Genomic DNA, 11783 nt, shown 5'->3' on the forward strand with positions numbered 1-11783 from the left:
GCACAGGGTACAACCCTCTCCTGAGCCTCTGCTCTGCAGCTCTGTTGCTTGGGCATGCTTATTTTCTCAGGATGTTAGGTCTTGACTGTCCTTGTCCCTTCTAAAAGAAGGGCCTCTTTACCCCCAACTTCAGATCCAGCCAAAAGAAAATGGGAAAAAAAAACCCTGCATCATAATTTCACTACAATTACCCTCTACCCATGGCCTTTCTGCAGGAGGACATATCACAGCTCTTCCCGAAGATCTGTTTATTCAATATCCACATCCTTGTTTAGAACATTTCCCTGAAGAGGTTTATTCAATATTACATCCTCGTTTAAAACTTTCCCTTGGAATCAAATTAAATATTTAATAGTTAGATACTGGACTCAAATTCTTATGTCTGAAGAGGCTCATCAAAATAGGGTCTCTCAGTAACAAAAGGAGAGACTGCAAATTATTTAAATCTGTCTAGTGGCAGATAAGCTCCCTGTTATGATCAAAACAGCATTATGTTTCAGACAGCATCTGCTGGGGAAAGGGTGGAAAATGGAATAAGGTATAAGCCAATGTGTCTAGGGCAGGACCAAGGACCAAGCATTGAGAATAACTAGCTTCAGGAATATTTCATGGTTATTTTGGTTTTACTATAAAATTATGTGTTCCTAAAAATTAAATATATACACATATAAACATATACATATCTGTATACATATATAATCATATATATACATTTATATGGAATGAGAGGGAATTATTTGTTTTTATTGATTTATATTAATATTTTTGAAGTGTAATTCCAAAACACATTTTATTCACTTGAAATTGTGTTTTCTAAAATTCATTATAATTCATAATGTTACATTTGCTTTTAGCGGCTCCCTATTATTATATTTTATGGATATAATGCATATACATTTTATTATATTTTATTTTATTACACTTTTGCCCATTGTCCTTCTAATGAGTATTTAAATTGTTTCCATTATATAAGGCAATGTTATTATGCACATGTATTGTGGTCTTTTGAAGGTAAATATCCAGAAATGAAAATGCTGGCTTATGGAGTATGAAGATTCTCATTTTTATTAAGCATCATTGCAGAATTTATCAAGTACTAAGCAAATACTAAAAAATTGCTATCACTGAAGATCATTGGAGAATTGAACTCTAGTGTGCTTGTAACAATTTACATACCCAACAGTAATGGGTAAGTGTTCCCATTTCTGTATACCCCTTCCAACACTGGTCTGGTCAATAGAGTGGGGAATTAACTAGGGACCCCCAAATATTGATTTATAAGAAGGCAGCATCCATGGGGGTGACTGGGTGGCTCAGTGGGTTAAGTGTCTGTCTTGGGCTCAGGTCATGATCCCAGGCTCCTGGGATCAAGCACTCCACTGGGCTTCCTGCTCAGTGGGGAGTCTGCTTCTCCCTCTCCCTCTGCCCCTCCCACCTCCCACTTATGCTGTCTCTCACTCTACACTCTCTCTCTTTCAAATAAATAAAATCTTAAAAAAAAAGAAGGCAGCATTCAGAAGTTTTAACTATAGCATGGCTAAGTAATGTGAACACTTTTGTATATATTTATGTTTTCAGCTATTCCTATCATTCTGTATAATGTAAGAATAATAGCAAATTTTATGAATAACTGATCATAAACTAGCTACTATAGGTGGAGAAGGGTTTTTAAATGATTATAATTTATTGATAAAATAGCTCCTTTCATTAAATGAGCCTTATGGCATAGTCAGCGAAAATGTGAATCCACTTTTGGCAACCATGTAGCACATAAGGCATGCATTTCTATGCATGAATCTTATCCCTGGATTTATAATTTCCCATACTAAAAGTTGTTGTGTAATAAGATAAGGTGTATATAAATAAATTAAGAAAGGAAATAAAACAAATATAGGGAGAAATGTCATTATTATAAATGTTTTTTTCCAGAGTTATTTGATTTATAACTATACTATTAAATATCCATTCCCTTAATGTAAACTTGAGGATGTTCCTTTCCTAGGAATGTGTGCCTCCTACGTCAGTAGCCATTTATCTACACTTTGCAAACCTTCTATCACAGTGCATAGTGCATTTCTTTCTTTCTTTTTTTTTTTTTTGCATTTCTTTCTTTTTTAAAAAAGTTTTTTTTTATTTATTCATGAGAGACAGAGAGAGAGGCAGAATGTAGACAGAGGGAGAAGCAGATTCCCTGAGTGGTGCTGGATGCAAAACTCAATCCCAGGACCCCGGGATCAACACCTGAGCCAAAGGCAGATGCTCAACACTGAGCCACCCAGGCATCCCTTAAAGTGCATTTCTTTACTAACTTATTCAAATCTGTCCTTTTGGTGCAATGCTTTATGCATTCATTCAATAAACATGTTTTAAATTTTTACTATGTGCATAGCATTATAGAGTATATTCAGATGTAATGATATGGCCCCCATTTTCGGGGGATGTGTACTCCACTGAAGTATCATAATACAGGATTGAAATATTCTTTTTATTTTCTAAGCTAAGAGTAAGTTACAACCTCCTGAAAATAAAATGATGTAATTCATCCTCTCTCTGAAAAGTGAAACTAATTGGAATCAATAATGCATCATTCATTGTTTCATACACGTCTAATTTTTCCTTTCCTCTGTTCCTTTAAAAAAGGGAAATAATAACTATAATAAATAATAACTATAACTATAATAACTATTAAGATATTTTTTCTTAAATAATAAAAGGATAGTAAACTGGATCATGCCTCCTAGCTGTTAGTAAAAGATGGATTTCTTACCCCCTCTCACTCTGCACATTTAAAAAGATACTGATGCAAAGGATTAGGAAAAAAGGCAAGAATTCTGGATACAGAGAAGAATCTGTGAAAGTAGGAGAAAGCTGGTTCTGGAACAAATCTAGAAGGATCCCCATTTACCAAGATGACATGGAAAGGACTCATTTAGAATCCTGTGGACAGACTCCATGGGACAAATGGTGTCCCATAATCAGTAGATTGTAAAGCCCAAGGCAGAAGCAGAAGCTTAGTTTGTATAAATTTTAGCCTTATACATTTTCTTTAGGTAGGACTAAGTTAAGCTGAATGGAGTCCTTTGAAGTATTCTGTGTTTATTGTGCTTTATCTTCAGGTATTTTCCTGATCTGTTATGCCATAATGTAAACTTTTAATAGTTCCTAATGGTATTTTGCTTTAAAGAGTCTAAAAATAGGGGGTGATATTCTGAGAGGTTCTTGGCTCATTCCAGGGATATTACTAGAGAAATAGATGGAAATTACAAGCAGAAAACTTGTACAAACATATGACATATCAACAACTATTTATTTAGGTGTCTTTCAGAGGTATGTTTATGCGTGTATCTGAGAGAGAAGTGGGGGGAAGATAGAGAGGCAGAGATGAGAGATAGAGATAGATGATAGATGGATAGACAGATAGAAATAGAAGCTGCTAAGTCAAAAAAAATTAAAAAAAAGAAGCTGCTAAGTCGATTAAGGAGAATTAAAAATGTGAAAAATCTTCAGAGACCTCAATCCTCCCCACCAAGAACTACTTTGCCATTTTGAAAATCTCTTTATTTCTACCATTATTTTACATATACTTACCTTGTGCCTTGCTTCTTGCACCTTGCTCCTTGTGGTCACTTTGTCCTCCCAGCATCTGCCTGCATCCCTGACATCACCAAAATCCTGCACGAAACCCTTGGGTCGCTGCAGCCGCCAGCCCAGCAGTGCGCTGCATACAACTGCTTTCACTGACAGCAGCCATATCCCGCACAGCCAGGGCAGCTGCAGTTCAGTGCCAGCCAGAGGACACCAATTGTTTTCTGCAGCACATCTTCTTTGCATTCCCAGCATTGAAAATAAGCTTCTGCAAGCTCAGATCCCCCCAAGAGCATAGTTCCAAGAAACTGAGATAATTATCATAACAAATATACATTAAACATATAGGCAAAGTACACGAGAGTTAATTTATGCTCAATAGTGCATGTTTAGTGTTTTCTTCTGCTGCTGTTTATAGGCTAGCTCATTCAGAAAATGTGACCACATTTAAATGCATGCTCTGCTAAGCAGTGGCTAAAAGAGTGGGATGTGTCCTGTGTGACATGGAGAATGTTGCTTCACTACATGGGATGGGAGTGGAAAAAGAAGGCCTGTTTTTGTTATTTGTGTACATTCTTTTTGTTGGTGATGGTGGTGCCCAATGCAGGTCCTGACTGGTCGTGGGCATTCATGGAACGTTAACTACAAAAATGATGGAATAGAGGTCACCAACAACATGATTTCTTGTTTGGACCTTCTCCTTTCATTATTTTGTCTACAAGCAGATGCATGGACTGTGAAGAATGGATGAGAATTATGATTATGCTCTTGACTTCAAATTATCGTCAGTTGTGATTTGAATAAGATTTATACAGCATACTCTTGTGTTCTGGGCATATCTAGAAATAACTCTGTGTTTGCCTAAAGTATATTTATGTTTTGTGTAGTTTTGTTTTTTCTTTTGAAATCTCCTTGGTCGTGTTTTTTCTCCAGTCGCTAGGTAGATTCTAGTGCAATAGAAATATATTTTGAGCCACATAGGTAATGTAATTCAAACTTTTCTAGAAGTTACATTAAAACTTTTCTAGAAGAAACAGGGGAAGTTAACTTAAATAATATATTTTACTTAACCAGATATTTCAAACATATAATTTCAACATGTGGCACTGTCCAATTTTCAAGGGCTCGGTATCCACATGTGTACTGGACATGAGAAGTCCTATTCTACATTTCAAGTGAAAGACTTGGCTGGTGACACATGAAAGATTGTTTATTCATTTTATGTGTTTGTTTAAATAGTATGTGCTTTAAAATAATTTTGAACTTCAGTTTTTGATTTATATATTTTTATTTTTATTTTTTTATTTTTATTTTTTTCTCAAAAGCTTTCCTATTTTATTTGTTTTTTTAATTTATAAATTTATTTTTTATTGGTGTTCAATTTGCAACATAAAGAATAACACCCAGTGCTCATCTCATCAAGTGCCCCCCTCAGTGCCCGCCACCCAGTCACCCTCCCCCCCCCCCCCACCTCCCCTTTCACCACACCTAGTTCGTTTCCCAGAGTTAGGAGTCTCTCATGTTCTGTATATTTTTAAATAAAAGTAGCACATGGTATGGAAAACTTTGAAATGATACTGAAAATTATAAAGTAAAAGGTTATATTCTTTCCCATATCAGTTTTTTCCCCAAAATAATTGGTGTGAACTCTTGTGTATGTATTTTCAGGTCAAAAATATGCTTATAATATGGGTCTACTTTTATATTTAGAATATAGCAATATGTTTAGAATTTCTACCATATGAAATCATGCAAATAGACCTGTACTGTGCTTAACTTCAGCAGTAAACAGAAAAACTACATGTGATATCATTACTCACTTCTTAGAATGACAAAAACTAAAAGGACTGACAATACCAAGTGTTGCCAGACACAGCAATGGTAGCTCTTATATGCTTGCTAGTGAGTGTGTATTTTGCTACAATATGTAGAAAAGTTTGGGATTATTCAGCATGTTTGAAGAGACACATATTCAATGCCCTAGCAATTCCATTTCTAGGTATATATCACAAAGGAACACTTGCACATCTACGTCATGAGAAATATGTAAGAATACTCATAGAAGCATCCATCATTATAACCCCAGATTGGAAACAACCATGGGTTGGGAAACTGGTCCCCTACCACAGAGGTCAAGGAGAGACCAAATAGGCAGACCACCTCTGATTGGTAAGTGGTGGTTTGAATAAGCAATGGATTTACTTACAAGGCTCGTCTTGGGCTACTCTAGGATTTTGCACCTTTCTGCCAGGTTCTTAAGTTTATATAGAGGCCTTGACTGGGTTTGGTCATAAATATTGTCCAGATGATTTCAACACCACCTTCCTCTCTCAAGACTGTGTCCTTGGGGCAGCTTCTTGTGGGGCGGGCAGGCAGGATGCACATTCCAAGGACGGATGAGGGATGAGTCCCTATAATCTCTCAGGAACTAGCCAGAGATTACATCTTCTTGATGACCTCCTTTACACAACAAAAATGTTCATTCACACACAAAAAATTGGTAAATAGTTGCATACTTACATAATGAAATATTACACATAAACCAAAGTGAGTAAACTACAGCTGTCTGGATGCAATATGAGTATTTCTTTCAATCATGCCATTGAATGAAAGAAGCAAGCCACAGAAAGATGCTTGTCTAGGGTGATTCCATTTCTATAAAGTTTGAAATAGGCCTACGTAGATACTAAAACTATACTTTTAAAAAAGTTACAGCAAATATGAGATCTGTAGTTACCTTTAGGGAGAAAAGAAAAATATGTGAATAGGCATAGACCTATGAGAGATCCTGGCAACATTTTAATTTTTAACTGATGTGGTGTTAGACTGGCGCTGCCACACTGGAGAGTAATCTGGTGATATTTGATATATACTAAGGTGTGTACTTCAGTGAAATTCTTCCCCAAATCCATAATGGGATACTCATGACAGTGAAGAGTTGAAGGCAACCCAGATGTCCATAACTGGGGCAATGGATAAGCAAAATGTGATAGATTCCCACGGTGGAATAGCATACAGCTCTTAGAAATGATTTACCAGATGTACACGCAGTAATCTGCGTGGGTAGTGGCAAAAATGTTTATTAAAGAAAAAAAACAAGACAAAGTTTATTCAGTTGTTGGTATCTACTGATACTGCTTTTGTCTTCTCAATGATTTTAGATTCTCTGTCACCTTTTTCAATACTACTTTTATATTAACACTTGAAAAATAAAATATACACATAAATGACAATGCCATGCCCTTTTGCCTTCCCCCAGTAATCTTGTTTCCTATTCTACCTTAAAGATATAACTTTTATACGTATATCTTAGATACTTCTGTAACTGGTAATGCAGTCCTTCCATTATATCAAATTCATGTATCCTATCCTCTATTTCCGGCTCATTCTCTCTGGTATTTCTGCTGAAACAGACCTTTGATGCACCAGCGCCTCCAATCCTACCCCTCATTGGTTTCCCTTTCATGTCCTCATTCTCTTGTTCACCCAGCCTAAATTCCATGGGGGAATTGTTTTAATTACACCCCTGAGTATACACATTTCCTACTTCATAGTACTCCTTTAGTAAAAAAAATAAAAAATAAAAATAAAAATAAATAAATAAATAAATACATAAATAAATAAATAAATAAATACTGGTTGAATTCAACTCTTCTACTCTAGGCCTGTACCTAAACGTATATAAAGCACACAAAACAATGCTTATTAGTTTCACTTTTTTATTTATGATCTCAAAATCAACTGGTCCTCAATGTTGCCAGATTATCATTTCATTGACTCTCTTGGATGACTCTTTCACACCTTCTCTCAAACAAGCATCAATACCTTCTATCCTATTCTCAGCTGATGATTTTGCATCCTACTTCACTGGGAAAATGGGAGGAATCAGAAGATGACTTTCAAAAATTCCCACTGCCACAGGTAGCTGCCTGCCAACAGCACGCATGCACATAGCTGTCTTCCTCCATGTAGCCGAACATGATTTATCCGGGCTGCTCCCTGCAAGCATGCACTGCATCTCAGCCTCTCTGGTAAATTCAAGAACTCTTAACTACTAATCTCCTTTCTATCTCTCTTTTTAAAAGATTTTATTTATTTATTAATGAGGGACACACAGAGAGAAGCAGAGACACAGACAGAGGGAGAAGCAGGCTCCCTGTGGGGAGCCCGATGTGGGACTCAATCCCAGGACCCTGGGATGGTGCCCTGAGCCTAAGACAGATGCTCAGCCGCTGAGCCACCCACGTGCCCCTCCTTTCTCACTCTTATATCAAGTTTTCATTCGTCACATCATGTACAAACTCATGATGACTTCCATATTAAACTTTTTTTTGACCCACTTCTCTACCAGCCATAGATCATTTTGTTCCTCCTCTTTGTAGCAAGATTCCTCAAAGAAGATTTCCGTATTTTTAGCCTCTGATTTCTTGCTTTCTACGTTCTCCCAACCCACTCCACTCAGGCTTTTGCCTTAGTGATTCCACGAATAACTAACTTTGTTAAAGCTTAAGATAGTTTCTGTGCTCTTAAACCCAGCGGTTAATTTTGGATCTCCTTTTCTGGTTTTGCTGGACCTACTGGCAACGTTTGACACAGTTGATCAGACCTTCCTCAAGAGGCTTTTAGTGTTATCTTTTTTTTTTTCTCTTCTGCTGATCACAACTCTGTCTGTTTTGCTAGTGATACCTCTTGTTTCAAATGTCTATTTTGGAGGACTCCAAATCTGAATCCTTAATCATTTTTTCCCCATACATTCACTTCCTTGGTAATCTTGTCTAATCTCCTGGCTTTAAATCTTTTATTTTTTTTTCTTTTTGAGATTTTATTTTATTTGAGAGAGAGCATGCATGAGCAGGGGATAAGGGCAGAGGGAGAAGTGGACTCCGCTGAGTAGGGCACCTGATATGGGGCTGGATCCTTGGACCCTGAGATCATGACCTGAGCCAAATGTAGATACTTAACTGACTGAGGCACCCCTTTAAATCTTTTATATATTTCCAAAATATATTTCTAGCTCAGGCTATGTCTATCTCTATTGTCACACCTGATTCTATTCCCTTATTCACTCTATTTTAGTCACACTGGCTTTCTTGCTATTCCTAGACCATACCTGGGAATCTATCATTTTAGTTTAGCTCGAAACATTCTAACTAGAATATTCTTCTGCAAGGTGTTTGCAGGTTAAGGCCCTCATCTCATTTAAATTTTTGTCTACATATCACTTTTTAAATGAAGTCTCTACTAATCACAGTATTTAATGTTCCTACACCCCACCCCCCAGCAGTCCAGCAGTTTCTTTTCTCTTTTTGACTTGAAAATTATAGGTTCTATTTCTATTCTTTAAAGACTAACTTTACATATTGAGCATGTCCATATAATGAAGTGTAAAGTTATTTTCTATAACTGCATCTTAATAACATTTGGTTTTCATTCTATATATAAAATTTTCAATGCTTAGTCCTTTACCATAGCTTCCCTATATCATGGGTGGCTACATGTGTCATCATGTTGTGTTTTCAAAAAAGGCTCATGGGATTGTGTTTTCTGAATTCATGCATAATTGAAAATTTCTTTCTGTTGTCTTTACACTTGCTTGACAGATTGGCTGGGTATAACATTCATGAGTTATGCTTCATTTCCCCTTAGATCTTTGTAGACTCTGCTTCTATTGTTTTTTTAATATTTATGTGGTTGTCTGAAAACAATAGGCATTTCCTGCTTCCTAAATGCCTTGGTTTCCAAGCCTAGATGACTGAAGAATTCTTTCTTTATCCTCACAGTTCAAGAAGGTGACTATCACACGTTAAATGGTTGTTTGTTTTGTAACACTTTTTTGGGAAGCATGTAGTCTTTTGATCCTTACATTCATATATTCTTTTATGTAAGGAAAACTTGTTTTAAAATGTATATTTTTTTCTGTTCCATTAGTTGTGGTCTCCACTTCAGATGCAAGAATTATCCTAGGTTTCTTTGTTATCACTTGTTCTGTATCTATTACCTTCTTTCTAAGTGTTTTAAGTACTTTGTTTTCTCTGCATTCACATTAATATTTCAAGAATCTGTTTTCTTTCCTATTATTCATTTTGCTGTTACTTTTAATCTAATTACCTGAGTTAGTTTCAAGTTATTTCTTAGTTCTGTAATGCTACTTTCCCTCCTTCAATTTGGTCCTTGGCTCTGCATTTTCATTTCATTACGGTATCTTACCATTGTGAATTTAGTATATTGATGACTTAGATCTGTGTTTTCTTTGGATTCTTTGGGAATATGCAGTTAGAGATTTTTCCTTATTTTCTTAGATAACTTTTCCTTAAAAGTTGATTTTTTAATTTCATTTCACATATGCTACCATTTCTTCTTTCTCTTTCCATCCATGTCTTCTTTCCTTTTCCTTTCTCCCTTTCTTTCATCTCTCTCTCTCTCTGCCTTTATTCCTTTTTTTTTTTTTTTTTTTTTTGGCCTTTTCAATAGCCTTTTGCAGTGCTAACATGCTTCTTTCTTTTATCCATCTCAGTCAAGGCCTTCTGATTCCTTTGATGTAGTGGGGATAAATCCTCCATGATTTTCCTTTCCAACCTGATATGAAATTCACAGAGCTTCAGTTCAACATCTTTAGTATTTTGTAATCTATTACTTTTATGTAGCATATGACCATGAAAGTCAAGAGGATATCTTATTTAAAGGATTTGATCTCTGGGTTCTTTTTTCCATTTTTGTGAAATACTTTGTATCAAAATCTCAGTGTTCTCTGTTGCTGTGTATTCTGCTTCTGTCCTGTGGGTGGATCCCCCTCCACCCCAAGTAAAGTGGGATCCTACAGCTCTCCTTTGCTTCCAAGATGATTAGGCAGGTTATTTCTCTTGTCACTTCCTCCAACAGCCATTGCCACTTGCTCTAAGCACTGGGACAGAAACACAGTTGGAAACTTGCTTTTGCCCATAAAATTTCCAGAATGACTAGTGTACTGCCTGTAGAGTTTGAGGGATTGCAGCACTGCATGGTAAAGGCAATTCAGAGACTGCAGATAAGGTGTTTAGACCCATGGCCTTTGGCACATGCATTTCACTAGGCTTCATTCGCCTCTCCCAGACAATCTGCCTTGCTTTTTAATTCTTTGTCTTTGACTGCTTTGCCTCCTGACTGGACACAACTCTGGGAAATATAATTCATTTTTTCCCTTTAAACATCTTCCTGCCGGGGAAATCTAAATGAAGAGTCTCAGACATTTTTCCTGTCTCTTAAGAGACTCCAGTGTGGTAGGGAGGGGCTACGTATCTAGACCTTTTTTCCTTCTCTGCCTAAACGTCTCTTCAATTTGCCCTTCAAGTTGGGAGAAAATATTTTAAAATCTTGGGCTTCGAGACACAGAAAGAGATCTTAAAATCATGGTTTCCTAACCAGAAACTTAAGTAGTTTTCAATATTTGTGTTATTTTTGATGGTAAGGACTGATAGTTACTTGGCAAGTTGAAAATAAAATGATGTGACTAAGTACATACAACTAGAGAGATATTCTCTGACTCTAGATTTATTAATGCTCTTATAATTGTATTTCTATTATACTTTTTTTCTTGTTAAACTACACAACACAATGGAGAGGTGTTAAAATATTTATTTTAGTCATTTGGGTCATTGACAATATAAGTCAACTAGTAATTTTTATGCTAATTCTTGAAAGTTCATTATAAACAATGTAACATATTTTGGCCAGTTAATCAGGAGCAGCGATTTTGATTTACAGTTTCATGCTGTTATAAATTGAGATATTCTGTCCAATTTTTTTTTATAAAGGAGCAAAGGGATGTTTCATTAAATTTCAAAGCCTGTCTTGTGTCTGACCATCGATGTGCTATTATTACACTTAATGTCTTGTTCCTCATGAGGGAAATCTTTTTCTTTTTTAATCCCCTGTCACTTTCCAAATCATCATTTTTAAGAATCTACCAATCAAAGGAAATTGTGATTCTTTGAGCCTCTCAGCTGTACTCTTTGTAACCATGGAAACCAAGCCAAACTGTTGCCATGGTAACCTTCCTGAAGCAATGATTTCTCTCATTATCAGTTTTTCCTAAGATTAATAAATTCATTGGAAGTTTAACATAAATAATGCTATATTTGTGTATAATTTATGGCTTATTTTTAAATCTCTCTCATTTTAAATTATATACAACTGAATGTATGGTTCATGATGGAGGAACA

At 36.0% G+C, this 11783-nt stretch overlaps 1 protein-coding gene across 1 annotated transcript in view; it reads right to left on the reverse strand.

Annotated features, from left to right (window-relative positions):
• PLSCR5 (phospholipid scramblase family member 5) overlaps window positions 1-3986 on the reverse strand; it is a 30143-nt gene extending 26157 nt beyond the window's left edge. Inside the window, exon 1 of the mRNA XM_038571149.1 lies at window positions 3589-3986. The gene's annotated coding sequence lies outside the window, so the exon portion shown is untranslated. The remainder of the gene's footprint in view (window positions 1-3588) is intronic.
• Between the last annotated feature and the right edge of the window lie 7797 nt (window positions 3987-11783).

The sequence above is a fragment of the Canis lupus genome, chromosome 23 (genome assembly GCF_011100685.1).
Source record: "Canis lupus familiaris isolate Mischka breed German Shepherd chromosome 23, alternate assembly UU_Cfam_GSD_1.0, whole genome shotgun sequence".
NCBI lineage: Eukaryota > Metazoa > Chordata > Mammalia > Carnivora > Canidae > Canis > Canis lupus.